Source organism: Melanostigma gelatinosum, assembly GCF_949748355.1.
Source record: "Melanostigma gelatinosum genome assembly, chromosome: 6".
NCBI classification, from domain to species: domain Eukaryota; kingdom Metazoa; phylum Chordata; class Actinopteri; order Perciformes; family Zoarcidae; genus Melanostigma; species Melanostigma gelatinosum.
This window is the reverse complement of record NC_136639.1, coordinates 8,076,092-8,092,983: the sequence shown is the minus strand read 5'-3', so window position 1 is coordinate 8,092,983 and position 16,892 is coordinate 8,076,092. Positions and strand designations below refer to the sequence as shown.

Sequence of the window (16,892 nt, the reverse complement as noted above, 5' to 3'; positions counted from 1 at the left end):
TGTGTGTGTGTGTGTGGTTGTGGCGGCGTGTTTCTTTCTCTCTTTCTCCAACACTTAGCTCGGTAGTGGAGGGGTGGGGCTGGGTGTTTGGCCGAGTGTGTGCCTGTATTCATATATCTGTGCCTTTTGAGATTATCTGTATTCTGAGAAGCTGTAGAAATGTAAAAAATACAATATGTTGTGGTTTTATAGGGGGTTACGTTCTGGTCTATTTCAATTTCTTTCCACTTTTGTTTTTGAACAGACAGTGAGCTGTAGACATTCTGCTAGGTTGGATTTTGTTACCTTTGGACAGAGCCAGGCTCCATGTTTCCCCCTGTTTACAGTCTGAATGCTAAGCTAAGATAATCAACTGCTTTTTCATCTTAAATTTCTTTCCAAAATGTCAAACTATACATTTAAAAATTGCGTGTAAGTGGAAAGAGACGAAGTGCATGCGTTTTAATGTGTGTGTGCCAAAAAAATAAGGACCAGGAGTTGAGCACAAAGTACCAAGGAGCTGATTGGAACCGCCCCTTTGGCAGCTGATCAGCTATGACCGGAGACTGGCCGAAAAGTCTTATATTCCCAATTTATTCGCTGGTTACATTGACACACATCAATTTCATGTCGGCACGGAGAGTAAAGTCACAGCAACACACGCACTCAACATAAAACTCACAATTTGTTAGAACTGCAACAAAAGGTTTGTTTGTGTTGTTACCCTGCAACACATCACTGTCATAATGACACACCATCGCAGTTCTTGGGAATACATGCAACGTCCACGGTTGCTGCTGCAGGATTGCTGATGTTAAACAGATTCAGACTTGACAAACAGTGCTGAGCTGCTGTGATGAATGGTGATCAGAGCCAACATGAAAAAAAGCTTCCCTCAGAGTAATTACATGCTTCTACATCCCTTCACCAAACCACTTCACCTGTTGGACCGATTCGTCTTTTTCCCAATCAACACCGACCTGCTAAACAATGGAGTGTTGTTTACTCCAGCTGCTGAAGTTTGTTGTTGATAAGATGCAAAGTCCGTCCTAATCTATGCAGTGCAGGAAATCTCTACATTTGCAGGTCTTTACTCACCGAGGGAGTTTTTTTTGTGTGCAATTTATTCACACGACAATATATATGTTTAAATATTTATATATATATACATATAAGTTTATAACTGTAATTTTGTCGTGAATATTTTAGCACAGAACGTGAATATTATGCATCACAATGCATTTCTTTTTTTGTGAAGCACATCTGATACTTTTGTGAGTATCAGGTGTCTTTTTGCACAAGTTAGCAAACCGTTGTAAACGTACGGAGTGGAAGAGAAAAAACAACAGCAGCTGAATGAATCTCTTCATCCTCAGCCCATTCTGACACAAAATTCTGGAGTATAAAAACATAAGCAGGCAAGTCACTTAATGTCAGCGTTGTGCCGGGTAACTTTCAGACACGTCTGTGTGAGTTTTCACACTCCTTCAAAATCATCAACCGGTGTGAGTTCTGTGCGTTAATGTGTGAGTTCTCTCTTCTGCAGCTGCGTGGACGCTCGCTTTGTTCAACAGAGCTGCTGTTGTTGCTGAACGTCTCTCACAAAACCGCCCTCTCCAGAGCTGTGTTTGCCAGCGCAGCATGCTGCCTCAGCGCTCATCAGCGGGCCCCGCATTGTAGCCTATGCGTCACAGCGCTGGTCCTGGTCCTGGATCTGCTGCATGCCGTCGGGCCCCTCGTCGTCTGTCGCAGTGTGTGTTTCTTTGTCTGTGTTTAAGTGTGTGTGTCTGTTTCTTTGTGTCTGTGCCATTGCCTTGTGTCTCTGAGTCAGAGTTTCTTTGTGTCTGCATCTTCGTGTGCGTGTGGTAACCTGTGTGCATCTTTATCTCTTTGTGTCTGAATGTGTGTGCATTTGTGTGTTTGAGGGTGTGCCTTTGTCTAAGTGCTTTCTGTCTGTGTCTTCTTTCGTCTTATTAATTATATATATATATATATATATCTGCTTACTGTGTGTGTATGTGTGTGTGTGTGTGTGTGTTACCACAGCTGTATGACAGACAGAGCTCCTGCTAGTCTTTATGAACAACATTTACTAGAAACTCTGCTGGGTTTGTCTAAGCTGGGAGATTAAGATATGCACACACACACACACACACACACACAGTGTGTGTCTGCGTGTCAGTGTGTGTCTGACGAGACTGACTCACAAAGGCACCAGGGGTTTGGGAAAGAGGCAATTTATGTGTGTGCGCGTGTGTTTGTTTGTGTGCGTGTGTGTGGGGGCGAGCCGTCCAAAATCAACAAACACATGCGCTGAAGCATTCCGCCTCATTCATACACAGTGCGTTCTCATGTTTTCTTGTACTGTCATACATACTGCGTCACGCCTCCCACGCGCAAACACACAATTTTTAATTCTCTAAAACACACACACACACACACACACACACACACACACACACAGGCAGTTTTAAATTAGTATGAACACATCAGATGTTTGCAGTTTTGATTTGTGTGTCTCTTCTCACCTGAATTGTAGCACAAAGTACCTCATAGACACCTTATGCACACACAAACACACACACACACACACACACACACACACACACACACACACACACACACACACTCAAACACCTGAGAAAGAGAACCAGGGGGTTGTCACTAAACTATGAAGACATCAATGTGTATCTCTGTTTGTGTGTGTGTGTGTTTGCTCCCTGGTGCAGTGGCAGCAGTTGGAGTGGGTTTATCGAATTATTGGTTCTAGCAAAGGGAACGTGTGATTGGATTCCCCATCACTCATTTAAATGGAGAAGTTGCAAAGGTAAACACTTTTCAGACCTGAGGGAGAGAAAGATTGAAGGAGAAACAAGCTGAAAAAGATAAAGGAATAGAGAGAGTGACATGGACATGAAGAGACATCATTCTCATGTTTGTGCGTTGAGTATGGAGCCGGAGTCTGTAAACGATCAACCAAGCTTAGCATAAAGACCGTAAACAGGCGGGAAACAGCAATCTTGGCCGAAGTTATAAAAAACAACAGAACATATGCCTGCTAATACTGCTCAGTTTCACTAATTAAAACGTGGACTATTTGAGTAAACCTAGAAAAACAGAAATGTAGAAACAACAGATTGTGGTTTCTTTCAGGGATTACATACTGGAAGTATGTCTTGGTTGACAACAGAATGGTGCGATGACTGTGCCCAACTTGCTAAAGTATTGTTGTCACATTTGGGTTGCCAGTCAGGTAACAAAAACCATATCTGGCAACCCACCATATATCCAGAGATGTTGCACAAAAGACTCCTTTGCTTCCAGTCTTTATGATAAGCGAACTGTCTCTTGGCTGTTGCTTCATATTCAGCGTACAGACATGAAAGTGGCGTCAATGTTTTCACAACTCTTTGAGAGAAAAGCTAAAAAGTGTGTTCCCCAAATTGTCTTGTGTTCTTCCTTCAAAGAAAAGTGACTGAATTGAGACAGAGAGACGATGTCAGGCAGCTAAATAGACTGGGGGGGGGGGGCAGAGAGACAGTCCAATACTCACAGAAAAGGAGAGAAAGTCAGAAAGTGCCAGACAGACCTAAGAGAAAGAGCGAGGCTGAAATAAATGAAAGAATAGAGAAAACTCATCTCGCGAACGGGAGCCGGAGAAGTGTCTGAGATGATGAAAGAGAATCTAAAAAAGTGAGATAGAGTGATGCAGACAGGAATAGGAAAGCGGCAAATACTGCAGATAAAAAAGACAGAGGCGGAGAGTGTGATCGTTGTCGTCAGCAGCTCTCTGACTTCTGCTCGTTGACCACAGGCCTCTGCACCTCATTTATTGTCAGACTTTATTTGATTTCTTTGTACCGCTGTCATTTTCCCCCCTCCCTGTTTGCCACCCAGGCACCCTGCCGCTTTTGTTTTTCCATTGCAGCAACAAAATGGCTGAGTTCTTTCCTCTAACCTTGACTTAAAGGGCCAGGGAACGCTCTTTCACTCTTTCCGGAGCTTTTATTGAGTCTTTTTCATATGTATGTCGATCAAAGTAAAAAAAAAACCTTGACTTTCGAATATGTTACAGCTCCGTGACTTTTATTTTTTTAATTTGTGGATTTTGGAACATGTTTTATTCGAGCATCTCAGTATGTGTCCTACTTTTGAGGTAATCCAATGAACGAAATAAGGAGATGTGTCTTGGATTCGACACATCCTTTTTCAAGATACCAATATGTATTTGCATGCTGCCAGCCTGTGCAAACAGTCGGCCCACCGCTGGGTTTGGTTTTGGGCAGATGTGGCTTCAATTTGCCCGACTGAAGACATTTTTTCCATCTCAAATTGACTGCTGAGCTTTTGATTCGAGGGCTGACGGCATGTGTCGGCTACCAGTGAGCTTTGCATTCATTCGGAGGCAGGTTTGTTGATGCTGATGTTATTCAAAATGGTCTGCAATTAGTTGATGGAAAGTTGAAAAAGCTCCCCAGTGCTGTATGAATGAATTACGGGTTCTAAAAGCTGATCTTTAGGTTTTGGGACAGAATAATATCAAGCTGATTTTGAGTCTCCATCTGTGATTGTGATGTAGATGAAATAATGATTTTTCTCTGCAGCTTTTGATGTGTCGGCCTGTAAAAGCCTGCAGTGAGCATTTAACCCACCTTAAATAATTCTGTTTGTATGTTTTTTATTTTTACACTCCCCCCCCCCCCCAAGAAAGCTCTGAATCAATGTTGTTCTTTTAGCTATTGTTACACGTCTCAATCCTGAATATGGAGCTGAAGTGCAGACAATCTCAACCTTTTCAAAATCAAACTCCATTACCCTTTCCCAGTCCTACTTGAAAGAGGGAATTAATCCTCACAACATTACGGGGGCGAGCATTCTACCCATATCGAGCGGCCAGCAGCTGCATTTAACAGGTAGCATTACACTTCAGCACGGTTTCTCACTGTCCATTACTACATCATTGATTCCAGTTGAGGCTCACATTGGAATTGGATAAGATGTAAGTGAGCCGGTTTGAGTGGAGAGTTTCACCTCGTCTCCACCGGTCCTGACAGTTTAAAGCGCATCGAGCGATTGGCTCCCGGCCCGCTGTGATCTCATGACGAGGTGATATAATCCTTGTTGGTCATGGTGTCTGGGCTGCCAGTTGTTTACCATTTAGTGGGCCGCTGAACACCGAGATGAATATGAATGCCTGGTGTCTCATCTCGTCTATGTGTACGTGAGGATATATGTAAGCATATGGTACGACAGCAAATGTAGTCTACCTCGAGAGCCTGAGGACACTACCGTTCTTCTTTTTGTGTGGGATAGCATCACAAGGTGGACCCACACTGTAAGAGCAGTGTTTTGGGATGTCCCAGGGCTTCAGAGGATCTGAACTTTATAATTCAACAACACAGTGTGCTCCGTACCCTCGCTGTCTTTGCCATCGCTCCACTCCGCGGCAACAACAAAGAAGCACGAATACCATGAAACAGCTTCGTTGAGGTGGAAAAAGAAATTGCTTTTTAACCGAATGTTTAATGCAGCCGAACCAGAGCGAATGGTGAAATTCACCAGCTGTTCTGCATTTACTGATTAAGACGAGCCACTGATGTTGAAGTGTGTCACATGTTCTGCTTGTGAGCTCCCTTGAAGAAACGGCATGGTTTATAATTGAACCTGTCACAGAATGTAATATATAACTTATTATTATTGTTATTATCACGATTATACAACAGGAAAAATACTGTGTTTCATGGTGGGATTCATACGCGTGATTATTCAGTTTATTTGTTTGTTTTCCTTGAGCTTTGCTGTAGCAAACACTCCGAGTTATGTAATTCATTCCCGGGAAGAATCCTCTGGAACAAGCAGCATCACGGGATGCACTGTGTCTTGTATTTGGCAGCAGCAACAGCAGTTTGTTTGGAATAACTTGAAGGAGATGCATCTTGTTTAGTGATAGCCGCAGTGGCTTAAAAAAAGGAAAAGAGTGCCACCTACAGAAGCTTATACTTCAATAGAACATCGAATAGCCCTGCATGGAAAAAAGCACAGCCCCCTTCATTCATTTAAATGAGAAAACTGCTGCGGCACAGCGGGGGTCTGGACACAGAGGGCTCCGGCAAAAGAAAAAGATGAACCGGGCTCTTCCAGACTGCCGGGTTGAAGAGGGAGCTTAACCTGAAGGCGGCACTCTTTGTTTACAGGTTGATTTGTGTCCCAGACGTATGCTCATGAGGTCTGTGTACATACAGACCTCAGCTTGTAGAATATAAACTTCTGAAATTAGTTTACTTAGCGGCCTAGCTGTTTTCATCAGCAAACGTAAGGGACAGACTGAGTCCAAAGCAAATGATGGTTCTGTTCACATGCTGTTTGAGATACGTAGACGTGATCCATCAGAAGGAACCCGAGGACCTTGTTTGTGAGAAGGGCTGCTGCTGCTGCTACATAAGCAGATGGACTCTTTCATACTCTTTGATGCAGACTTTAGCTCCCTTCCTCTGATCCTCTCCCTCCGACTCCCTCACACACTCAACACACACCTTTCCTCCTCCCTTAGGCATGTCGAGTAGAAAGCCATCCCTCTCCTCTCCTGTCAGTGGGAACAAATGAGCCGGGGCATGCTTCTTAGTGTGTCAGTGCGAGTGCGTCTCCTCTGGCCTTCCTCTTCTTTTTGCTTCCCCCAAAAACACAAACACAGAAAGAGACTCACACACATTATACACACACACACACACACACACACACCTGTTCTGCGCTGATACCCTCTGACAGATCACTGACATGCCATGTCTAGGCCATCCTGCACTGTGTGTGTGTGTGTGTGGTTACACCCCCCCCCCCCCCCCTACTGTGTCAGTCTGGCAATTGGCATTTGTCAAGGAGCTGAGGGAGGAAGGGAGTGTGGGTTAAGGATGAAGGGTGGGTGAGGGCCTTGATGTGAGTGTGTTTGTTGTCAGAGGGTTTATTAATAAAGATGACCTCGGCCAGAGTTGCTTTTTCCGTTATAATTCTTTTTGCACTCTGTCTGCTCAGGCTCATAATGCATCTTTGCGTGCATGCAGACTCACCTATGTGTGTGTGTGTGTGTGTGTGTGTGTGTGTGTGTGTGTGTGTGTGTGTGTGTGTGTGTAACAGGGATAATCCGTCTTGATATAACTCCTTTGTGTCTCAGCGTACGTGGATGTGATTATGTGCTTCATTATGTCGGGCTAAGCAGGTTCAGTCCACTGTGTGCATGTGTGCAGACGTCGGTTACCTGCTGTGTGTGTTGTAGAACAGATGCCCCCCTCACAAGAATAGGAAGATGAGTCATTTCCTTCAAAGTGCAGGGTATTTCTGCCTGTCGTCACTGTGACTTGGTTAAAGGGTCAGTTCACTTGTATCTCCTCTCCGGCCATATATTTGCATTGCTTTCTGTTGCTGCCGGATGGTTTGCGCAGGATTCAAACAGCTTCTCCAGCATGTTCACCAGACACTCAAGTTGTAATGCAGTTTTCATGCAAGAGCACTTTAGAACTGTGGTAAAATAAAACCCAAAATATCTGCATGGCCCATTACTGTATCAGAGGTAAGGGAGAAAATATGTGCTTGTAATTTGGGTGAACTGGTGCTTAAAAGATAGGATTAGGATTAGCAAAATTGGGTGAGTATGATAGACTGTATGTGGAGTCAGGTGAGGTTGAGGCAGACATGGTCAGTAGTGGAAAGTGATATCATTTGTTTAGCTGTCGAGCTCCCCTTTGTATCGGCCCCCCAAGGCTGGAGCTGCCACCTGAGTGGGAGAGCAAGCGCAGCAATGGGCCCCCAGGGGTCCTGGCAGTTACCATGGAGGGGGAGGGTGGCCCACATTTTGCCCTCTGTCTGCCTCACTGCGATGAACACAGAGGCCATTAGGGACAGGCCCCTCCTGCAGCCTGGGAGAGCCACGTAATGAGATAATGCATGGAGCTCCCGCTGTTACTGTCAGACACACACACACACACACACACACACGCGTGCTCGCGCAGAGCACAGATGCAAGTATGCACATGTGCACATATTAAGCTATCACCCAATGGGAATATGCATGTGTGGTGGATGAACGCATGCACTAACAGGAGTAGATGCGTGGATTGATCCACGTTCACATATATTAACCTTTCTCTCCGTCAATAACCCCCCCCCCCCCCCCCCATGCCGGGTTCCCTGGCTATTTGCTATTTCAGCTGCGGCTCCGACCCTCGGCCAGATACATTTTGTTGGACAGCAGCACTGAGAGGAAAGCTAATGAAACAGGATATTCCTGCCTCCTGTTATTCCACAGGAGAAGAAGAAAAATCACTCTGGCTTTGACCTGGAATGAGTGTATAATATCAGAGTATGCAGAGACTGGCTGCGTGTTTACTGATTCACTGGCGGGCACCATTGTTCTTCAGGGCCCACGCGGGACCTGCAATGCTGCGTACTCCCCCGCAGTGGTTCAGGGTCTCCTTCAAGGAAAAATGACAAACAGAAAGAAAGAAAACTTTTTAAAGTATACTCTTAATGGATGCTTCTTTTCTCATGCATTTAAGAAAATAAAGACGTCTTTCTCGAACAGGTCAGAATGCCGTGAAACTTAGCTGTTGCATCAATGGGTGTCAACGCGCAGCCAAAGAAGCATCGAATGTGTATTAGTACGCGTAGGTATCTGTTAACGGCAGAGAAACAGCAGCAACGTGAAAGGCTTAAAAGAAATGAAGAGACGGGCTCGTGTCTCCCGGTACTTTTTTGTTCATCCACATTCAAGCTCAATCTCACCACTCAGTCACGTGACTTTGCTTTGAAACATAAATGACCAAAACATACAGAATCAACATTAGGATCAACTTATCAAAATATTATTTGCAAAGTTCAATATTCCCCTTACCTATTAATCGATAGTGATAGTTGAATCTCCATATTTCAGTGGAAGAAGTTGAACTTAAAGGGTAACTTCTGTGTTTTTTAACCTGGACCCTATTTTCCCATGTTGAGGGTACTAACAGGGACAACAGTTTTGTATTGAGCGAGAGCAATATAGAGCATTGACCCTGCAGAGAAAAAAACAGTTTGTTGTTGTGACTAACCAAGTCTTGCTCGTTCTGAAATCTTGAAATGGAAATTGTTTTATTTAGTTGTTCATTATTTGTTATTTGCGGCTCATTTGTCGTCAGCGTGGCAAGCGGTGAACATATCCATGATATGTTAGGAACACTTCTTCACACATTTCCACATTTAGCAACATTAGCGTTCATTTGGAGCCATGTTTCAGGTCCAGTATTCATTCTCTTTGTAGCTCTGTTTTGGTCTCCACAAAAGAAAGAAAGCTCTTTAGCTGCTACATGCTCCTCTGTGTCCTCAGTAGCCTGTTGCTAACTGTGTGTGTCTGCTGTTTGGCGATGGGTACCACGAGTTTAGCAGAGCTTAAAATAGCTGCCTGCTGAAAACAGAGGGGATGAGACCTGTTAGAGTGAACCAATACGGTAAAGTTGACAGCAGCGCTTTTTCAGCATTCACATCATTATCTGACATTTCACGAGATGAAAAAGTTGACTTGTGTTTTGACGCCCAGAAAGAGCGTGCTGTGAGAGAAGCAGGAATGCAAAGTGAAAGTGGTCCCGTGAAAGGGCCTGTGTAGAGCGTTTCTATCAGAGGGATAGAGGGTCCTGCTTCCTCAGCAGGACGGATTTGTCCGGCTTTACTCCTTTATGAGACAAATATTGGGATAAATCTCCTCACCAGCCCGGGCCTTGTTGTGAAAAGGCCAGGGCCCAAGTCAGTGCTTTACCATCACATCCTCCCTCCTATGACAACAGATGTCTCACACAAGACACACACACAGAAATGCGTGCACACAGAGCAGTCACCCCACTCGTGTTTCAGGGCTTTCCTCTTCTCATGCACAAACACCTTAAAAGTCAAAAAGACGTCTACTAATGAGCTCTCTGCCCTTATGTGGTGATGTCATCTCTTATAACTTTCAAAACAGATGTCAAGTGTCTGTGATATATCGCGGTTGTGTGTGTGTTGTGGATGTATTGACAAATGTGAGCTTTTTTTCCCCTTCCCGTGTGTCGGGTTTAGCTCACACACACCAGGTGCTGCTCAGTGTTTTGTGTCCGTGGCGGCTCCTGTGTGTTCTGGCACAGTGAGAACAATAATCACGGCTCCTCAGCTCAAACCCAATATCTCTTGCCAAAAGCATCCAATGCGGGCATGCAAAGGAAATGAATGGATGATAGTGGAAAGGTCCCACTTCACTGAGAAAAAAAAACAAAATCACAATCACTTCATGTGTTGATAGCAACAGTTTGGGGGTTTTCGTGTCACGCTGCAGAGACAATAGGACTTCAAACCCTCTCGTTCACATTGCCAAAAACTCGGTCGATGCGTTTTGACCGACTGCGGTGCCAAAGGCTGTGATAGCATCTGTGCTGTGGGCTGCAGTTGCAAAGTTCGGAGCTGGCAAAGAGAGCATTTTCCTCTGGTACTGCTAATGTTAGAGCAGTCATATATACATGTATAAATAGCTAAAGGTTTATTGGCCATCTTAACAATGGGTGTGCAACCATTCTCCATCTGACCGAAAGATATTAAAAGTTTTGAAGGCTAATAAGCAACTCTTCATTTTATGAAATGTGTGCTAGTTTTAGTCTACAGTCCAATCAATTAAAGGCGATCTGGCAACCCAAGAGTCGCTCTTATTAATGGCTTAGAACTGATGTAGGTTGAGTCAATTCTCAATCAAAATTGATGAAGCTATTCATTACAGCTTATAAAAGTGGTATCAAATTCATCGTTGATCAAACATCAGGCATCTCTGTGAAAATGTCAACAATAATTGTCAAAGCCACATGTCTCTCAAAGCCTATGAAAGGAGTGGTAGCACAGAGCAGGAACAGTATTTCACATACAGGGCAAAGCATGAAGAAGACAAATGGTAAACGGCCAGCTGGATATCAGTCATTACTACAGCACACTGAATAATCGATCCTTCAGTGGAGTACGGATGGTCTCTCATGAAGGATCTCAATGGCAATTGACTCGGTCGTGCCTCGGCGCTGATAATGACTCCAGCAAATGGGGGCCACCTCTAATTTTATCCCGTAAATCCAAACCCGTGGGTAACAGGCTGCACTTACAGGCGTCACAGTTTACAACCGAATCACTCGGGGCGACAAAGACCGTAAAGTCAGGCTGTGCAGCTCAAGCTTTCTTTTTTAAAGGGGTGCGAGTGGTGGTGGTGGTGGTGGTGGAGGCGTGGGCGGGTGGAGTGATAAGGGGTTTGCAGTTGGCATTCATTGCACAGATCTCACTCTGACCTTGGCCAGATGTCCACCAAGATGGAGTGTGTGAATGTGTGTGTGTGTAAATATATATATCTATATATGTGTGTGTGTGTGTGTGTGTGTGTGTCGTCAGCCACGCTTTCGGAGAGTGCTCGGCTCTAATAGGGACTGGCAGGCATTTTGTTGGGCTTTATTGCCACATGCCTCTTCCAATTCTGTCGCTGATTAGAGCTGCCATTACTGGCACACACACACACACACACACACACGCGCGCGCTTACCAGGCCAACCACACACCTTGGCACACGCTCAAAGCTCGTGCCTTTGCATGCCATTAGCATCCCATTGCGTTGTCTTGTGCACCGATCAAACGGAGCGCAGAGTTGTGCTCTTGTCGAGGCAGTTCGGAGGAAGTGACGGGTTCATCGTCACTCCACTTTTATTCTGCTCATCAGGGTGCTGTCAGCTCAGACAATGTCAAATTTGCTGCAAAGCAATTATAGGCCCGGGCTGTCACAACGGGGCCTGATGAAGAAGTTCTCCTACACAACAGCAACACACAGTCGTGCACACTCTGCCATGTTCACACACGAGGTGGGTACACGACACATCCACCCACCCGCGCGCACACACACAACGCACAACGCATGCATTCACAATAAGCAGGCAGGCGATTAGCTCAGAAAGTACAGGTTTAAACTGTTAGTCATTGTTGATTCATAAGCGGCTGGCTGGCTTCCACACAGCTCCTCACTGTGCTGCCTGTCAAACACACAGGCAGCCAGCAGCTGGAAGTGTGTGCGTGTGTGTGTGTGTGTGTGTGTGTGTGTGCAGGTGTTCTTGAAATCCTGCTTTTTAACCAGACCCCTCTACTCCCCTTCCACTTCACCCCTCCTCCTCCTTTTCCGCCTTGTGTGTGTCTGTGTTTTGGAAGAATATGTGTGCGCATTGGTTTGTGTGTAGCCGACGTGCTTGCATGTGTGTGTGTGTGTGTGTGTGTGGGTGTGTGTTTGTGTGGAGCCTTGCCGGCGTTTGGCTGCTGTTTCCCTCGATGAAGCCAATGGAAAGCTGAGGTCTGGATGACTTACTTATTTCGGAAAAATCTACCAGAGATGGCCAGTATGCTGCTGTGCTGTCATATAGTCGTGTGTGTGTGTGTGTGTGTGTGTGTGTGTGTGTGTGTGTGTGTGTGTGTGTGTGTGTGTGTGGGTTCATCCAGTCCTATAGGTAGCACAGCTAGTGGCCTCAGTAGCAGCAGTATATTTCATTTCGGGGAGATATTTTTTTTTCCAAACAGCCTTTAAAGTTCTTTTGCTGCCGCTAAAGCTTCAGCAGACACGCCGCCGGTTCAGTCACTCTCACTGAAGGGTTAAACGCTCTACCAGAAGCAGTTAACACATGCATACACACTCGCGCTCATATGGTGAGTGACTCATAGCCGTGATGTTTCTCATTTCGTCTAAATTCACTTTCAAGCGCATTTAATTAAACAAACTCGATTTTGAAGGACCTGCCATCGAATAGATTTTTACGTAACCTGCTTTTTTTATGTTCTTGCAACCATCAAAAGAGGATTCATCCCGTCTCTGGTTGCTCTCTTTCTTTAGAAAAGCAAGTCAATGCAAGGTTTCACAATGTCCCCTCCCGGTGATGAAGGATTAATAGATTTATTTCGGGTTGAAAAAGTCCTTCTACTTCTTTTGGATAAATAGGCAATTTGAAAAGCTGTGTTGCTACAAGGATCAAAACGCAGCTGCTTTAGTTGACATTTTGGAGAGACAGAGTTTTTATTTTTGTATTCATGTGACAAGGACATCATGCCGTTCACATAAATTTGCCAAAAAAGTCTAAATTAGAGACGCTTTTCACCGATTTCTGATTCGTTTTTTGTGAGTTATGTCAGGGTTTCTGGGGTTTCTCGCATTCAGTCAATAAAGTCTGATGGACGTCACAGCTTTTCCAGTCGATATCGTGCAGAGCAGTGTGCACACAGTGTAGCAGGGTTTCCAGTGGCTAGTTTATTGACAGCAGTGAATGAACTATGATGTGTCAGAGTTTGTATGCGCCCTCTGTGTAACACTAGCTGGCCCATACGTTACCGACAGTATCTGCTTGGCTCTCGGCGCTCTCCTCGTGATTAGTGAGCCATTGATGTTGACATGAATCTTAGCCTCTACACACACACACACACACACACACACACACACACACACACACCGGCTGAGACTTGTTATGTGATCTGGAGTGGGATCCAATGTGGGATCCAATGTGAGCAGCCTTAAGGGTCCAGGTGTGTGTGTGGCTTTGTATGTCAGAGTGTGTGTTTGATGTGCGTATTAGGACCCAAAACAGCAATTAAAACTGAAAATCAAGTAAATGTCTGCTCATTTTACACATCAAATTCAACTTTGGTGAACTTCGGCACGTATGGTTGATGCCATTTGCCATTGACCAACAGCAACATAGCTTATCTTTTTGAAGGAAACGGAGAGTGCCAAATGGAGGAAGCTTTTCTAGCTTGTCAGCTGCTTTTCTGTTGCATCATCCACTTTTATATAACCTCCCTTTGGACAATCTGCTCCACAAACGAGGGATGATTTTCAGACAGGAGTTGATGGCATCATATGTTCTAAATACAAGTTTGAACGACCACCCAAACCACTTGCAGAGGTCGGCTCTCCTGTTATTCCTCTTTTTTCTCACTGGTTCGCAAAGCTGGCTTCATCTATGACTCCTGAAAATTTCGAAAAAAAACAACAGATACAAGTGTGCCAGACATCTTTTTTTACCAAAACGGTCACTCAAGAGACGCATTTGTTCCACTAGCTGCCGTAACTCAATGCCATCTATCAATTATCATTTTGAAACCTAACAACAATTAAATTGTTTGCCTAAAACTACAGCTCCCACAGAAAAACACCACTTTATTACTTAGGTTCTCTATTGTGACTGAGTAGGGCTGCCATGTCTGGCTAGCGTGTTCGTGGCTAGCTCGCCAGCTTGAGTCGTTCACCAACTGTGTACATCTGAGTAGAACAGCTGTTTGTATGCGTGTGTACTTCTGCGTGTGCACAGACTGGCTGCCAGGTCTCCTCTGGGAGAGACATTCAAATGATTAAAGCAGCCGTGCCAATCTCACATGGACGTATGTGCACGCACACACACACACACAGACATCCACCCCCATCACTCATTAACCTTCTCTTGTTCTTCTCCTCTTCTCCTTTAGCCCAATGTGAACTTCATCTGAGTCAAGTGTCTCGATTCAACATTCACAAAGACGAGAGGGGAGCAGAAAACAAAAAAACCTGAAAGGGAGATCAAGAAGAAAGCACACAGACGTGCGAGGGAGGAGAAGGAAAAACAAGTAAGGATGTAAAAACAGAAGAAAGGGTGGAGAAGAAAAACAGCAGCATCTTTTTTTCTGCCTCCCCTGAAACCTTCCTCGGCAAAAAAGCAGTACTGGTAGTGTGAATGAAGGATGAGAACAGAGGGAAGACAGGGGGGGGGGCATGTGAAATGAGCGAAGAATCAAAAGAAATAAGAAAGTGAATAGGAAAGGAAAACCATGCAGGAGGGACGGGAGTGGTCGTTTTCAAAACTGGATGAGGAAATTACAGGCATTTTCAGGTACTCCTCGACATAAATTAGACTGGAGCGAGACAAAGAGGAAGCAGCGGAGAGCGTGCTTGAGCCGGGAGATAATAAGAAAGCAAACAAAAAGTAGAATTTGAGTGGGATATTGGATTTCAGGTTTCAGGGCATTTTCCTTCAGAAATACGCTGATGGGTATGGGTTTGAGAGTGTATGTGTGTGTGTGTGTGTGTGAGCGGGATGCTCGCACCCTTTCCTCTTGTATGTGTGAGTGAAGGTGAGGCGGCCATATTTCGCCGAAGGGTAAAAGTGGAAAACGAGGAAGAAAGGAAAGAGAAGAAGGAAAGAGGAATTGATGGATTGCAGCACTGCCACAAGCAAAGTGAATACGGCAGCCCATGCACAGAATATAAAGTTAAGGTTTACTGAAAATACATTTTATGAGTTTATAGTTTTAGTCTAAATGCATCAAAATATATAATGTCATTTCCACTTTATCTCTATATTTATAGCTCAATTTCACGTTTGAAAAGGTGTAAAGCTGGATATCAATCAAAAAGATAAGGCAATGAAGGTTTTTTCTTAGATTACCGCACAATAACCAATTTTAATCCTGACATGTCAGGTAAATGTGTCACAATAAGCTTACATTTCTGGGGACCTATACCTTTGACAAATTGTCCAGATTGTTCCCTCATGCTGTCCACATCCCAACTCAATGCGAGCCGGGCCACCTCGGCATGCGTTCTGGCTGATCGGATCCCAATGCGTGCAAGAACCGATCTTGGAGCTCACGGATTTGACAGTCAATGCTTCCTGGCAACAAAACAAAAATGTGTTACCACAGCCTTAGACAGCTACGGCTGTGGTAACACGTTTTATAATCATAGGCCTTGTTCAGACTGCCATATTCCAGAGTTTATCCAGATTGATTTTACAAAAGGGTGGACAGCAAAAACACAACAACACACGAAATATGGATCCAAACCACATTTGAGGTGGTTCGTATTTCTACAGTTCGGATGCTTTGTTCGCTCAAATCAGATTTTAAAGTGTGATCCAATGTGATCGATTGTAAACAACAGTAAGGACAGTCTGTCGGAAAGATCTGAGAAACAAATATCCATAGAATCAGGAGTTGTAATCCACAACCAACACTCCATTGTGCCCCCTTTCCTCCTAAAATCAGGCCCATGGCCTTGGCATAGTGGAACACTGGATATCATCATGTCTGATGTGCATGTGAGAGAGACTGGTGTGTGAGGCCGTCTGATTTACAATCCGCTGTCGGTTTGATCAAGCGAGTGGTGCTAGACTTAAGTAATTATCTGTATCCCAACTTCCACACCCAGAGCACAGAGAGGGATGCACTCAAGCGCACACAAATACCGTGACAACGGCCGATTCGTGCCTCAGGCAACATTGCTCTGTTAATCAATCCATATATTTTCTGCAAGTGTGTGTATATGTGTGTATGTCTCTCACACACTGTCACAATATCCCCCGTTCTCTCTAATAATTCTGGTAGTGTCTCTCTCTCTCTCGCTCTCTACCTCTCACACTGCGCGTTTATCTCTGTGAGGATATTGGTTGACGATCATAAATAGCTTTTCCTTGACAGGGTGCTATCATGGCCACCGAGAGCTTTGGGAGGAGAGGAGGGCGAGAAAGGAAAAATAAAGAGGGACATTACGGTCAAAGGAGGGAGCTGGAGAGAGCGATAGCGGGAGGAAGAGGAAGGTGGAGGTTATGTACATCAAGGCTGGGTGACAGGTGTCAGGTATCCACAGATAAATGTACTGCACATGTAATAGAACACCACACACTTTATTCCGAATCTTGTTTTCGTTTTTTTGTATGTTGTATCATATTTTAGTCACACAACTCCCTGTCTCCTTGAAATGATGTTTCACATTAAAACACCTACAGTGCCTCAAAGGGCATACAGTACGTCTGCTCCTTCCTGGTAGGCTTTTAATGTTCTCCAGGAAGTGTTGCGTTTCAACCGCCATCAATGTCTTTTTACATTTCTGTTTG

At 44.6% G+C, this 16,892-nt stretch overlaps 1 protein-coding gene across 1 annotated transcript in view; it reads left to right on the top strand.

Moving 5' to 3' along the window:
• sema4c (sema domain, immunoglobulin domain (Ig), transmembrane domain (TM) and short cytoplasmic domain, (semaphorin) 4C) overlaps positions 1-16,892 on the top strand; it is an 84,365-nt gene that overhangs the window by 12,704 nt on the left and 54,769 nt on the right. Inside the window, exon 2 of the mRNA XM_079270954.1 lies at positions 14,491-14,628. The gene's annotated coding sequence lies outside the window, so the exon portion shown is untranslated. The remainder of the gene's footprint in view (positions 1-14,490; positions 14,629-16,892) is intronic.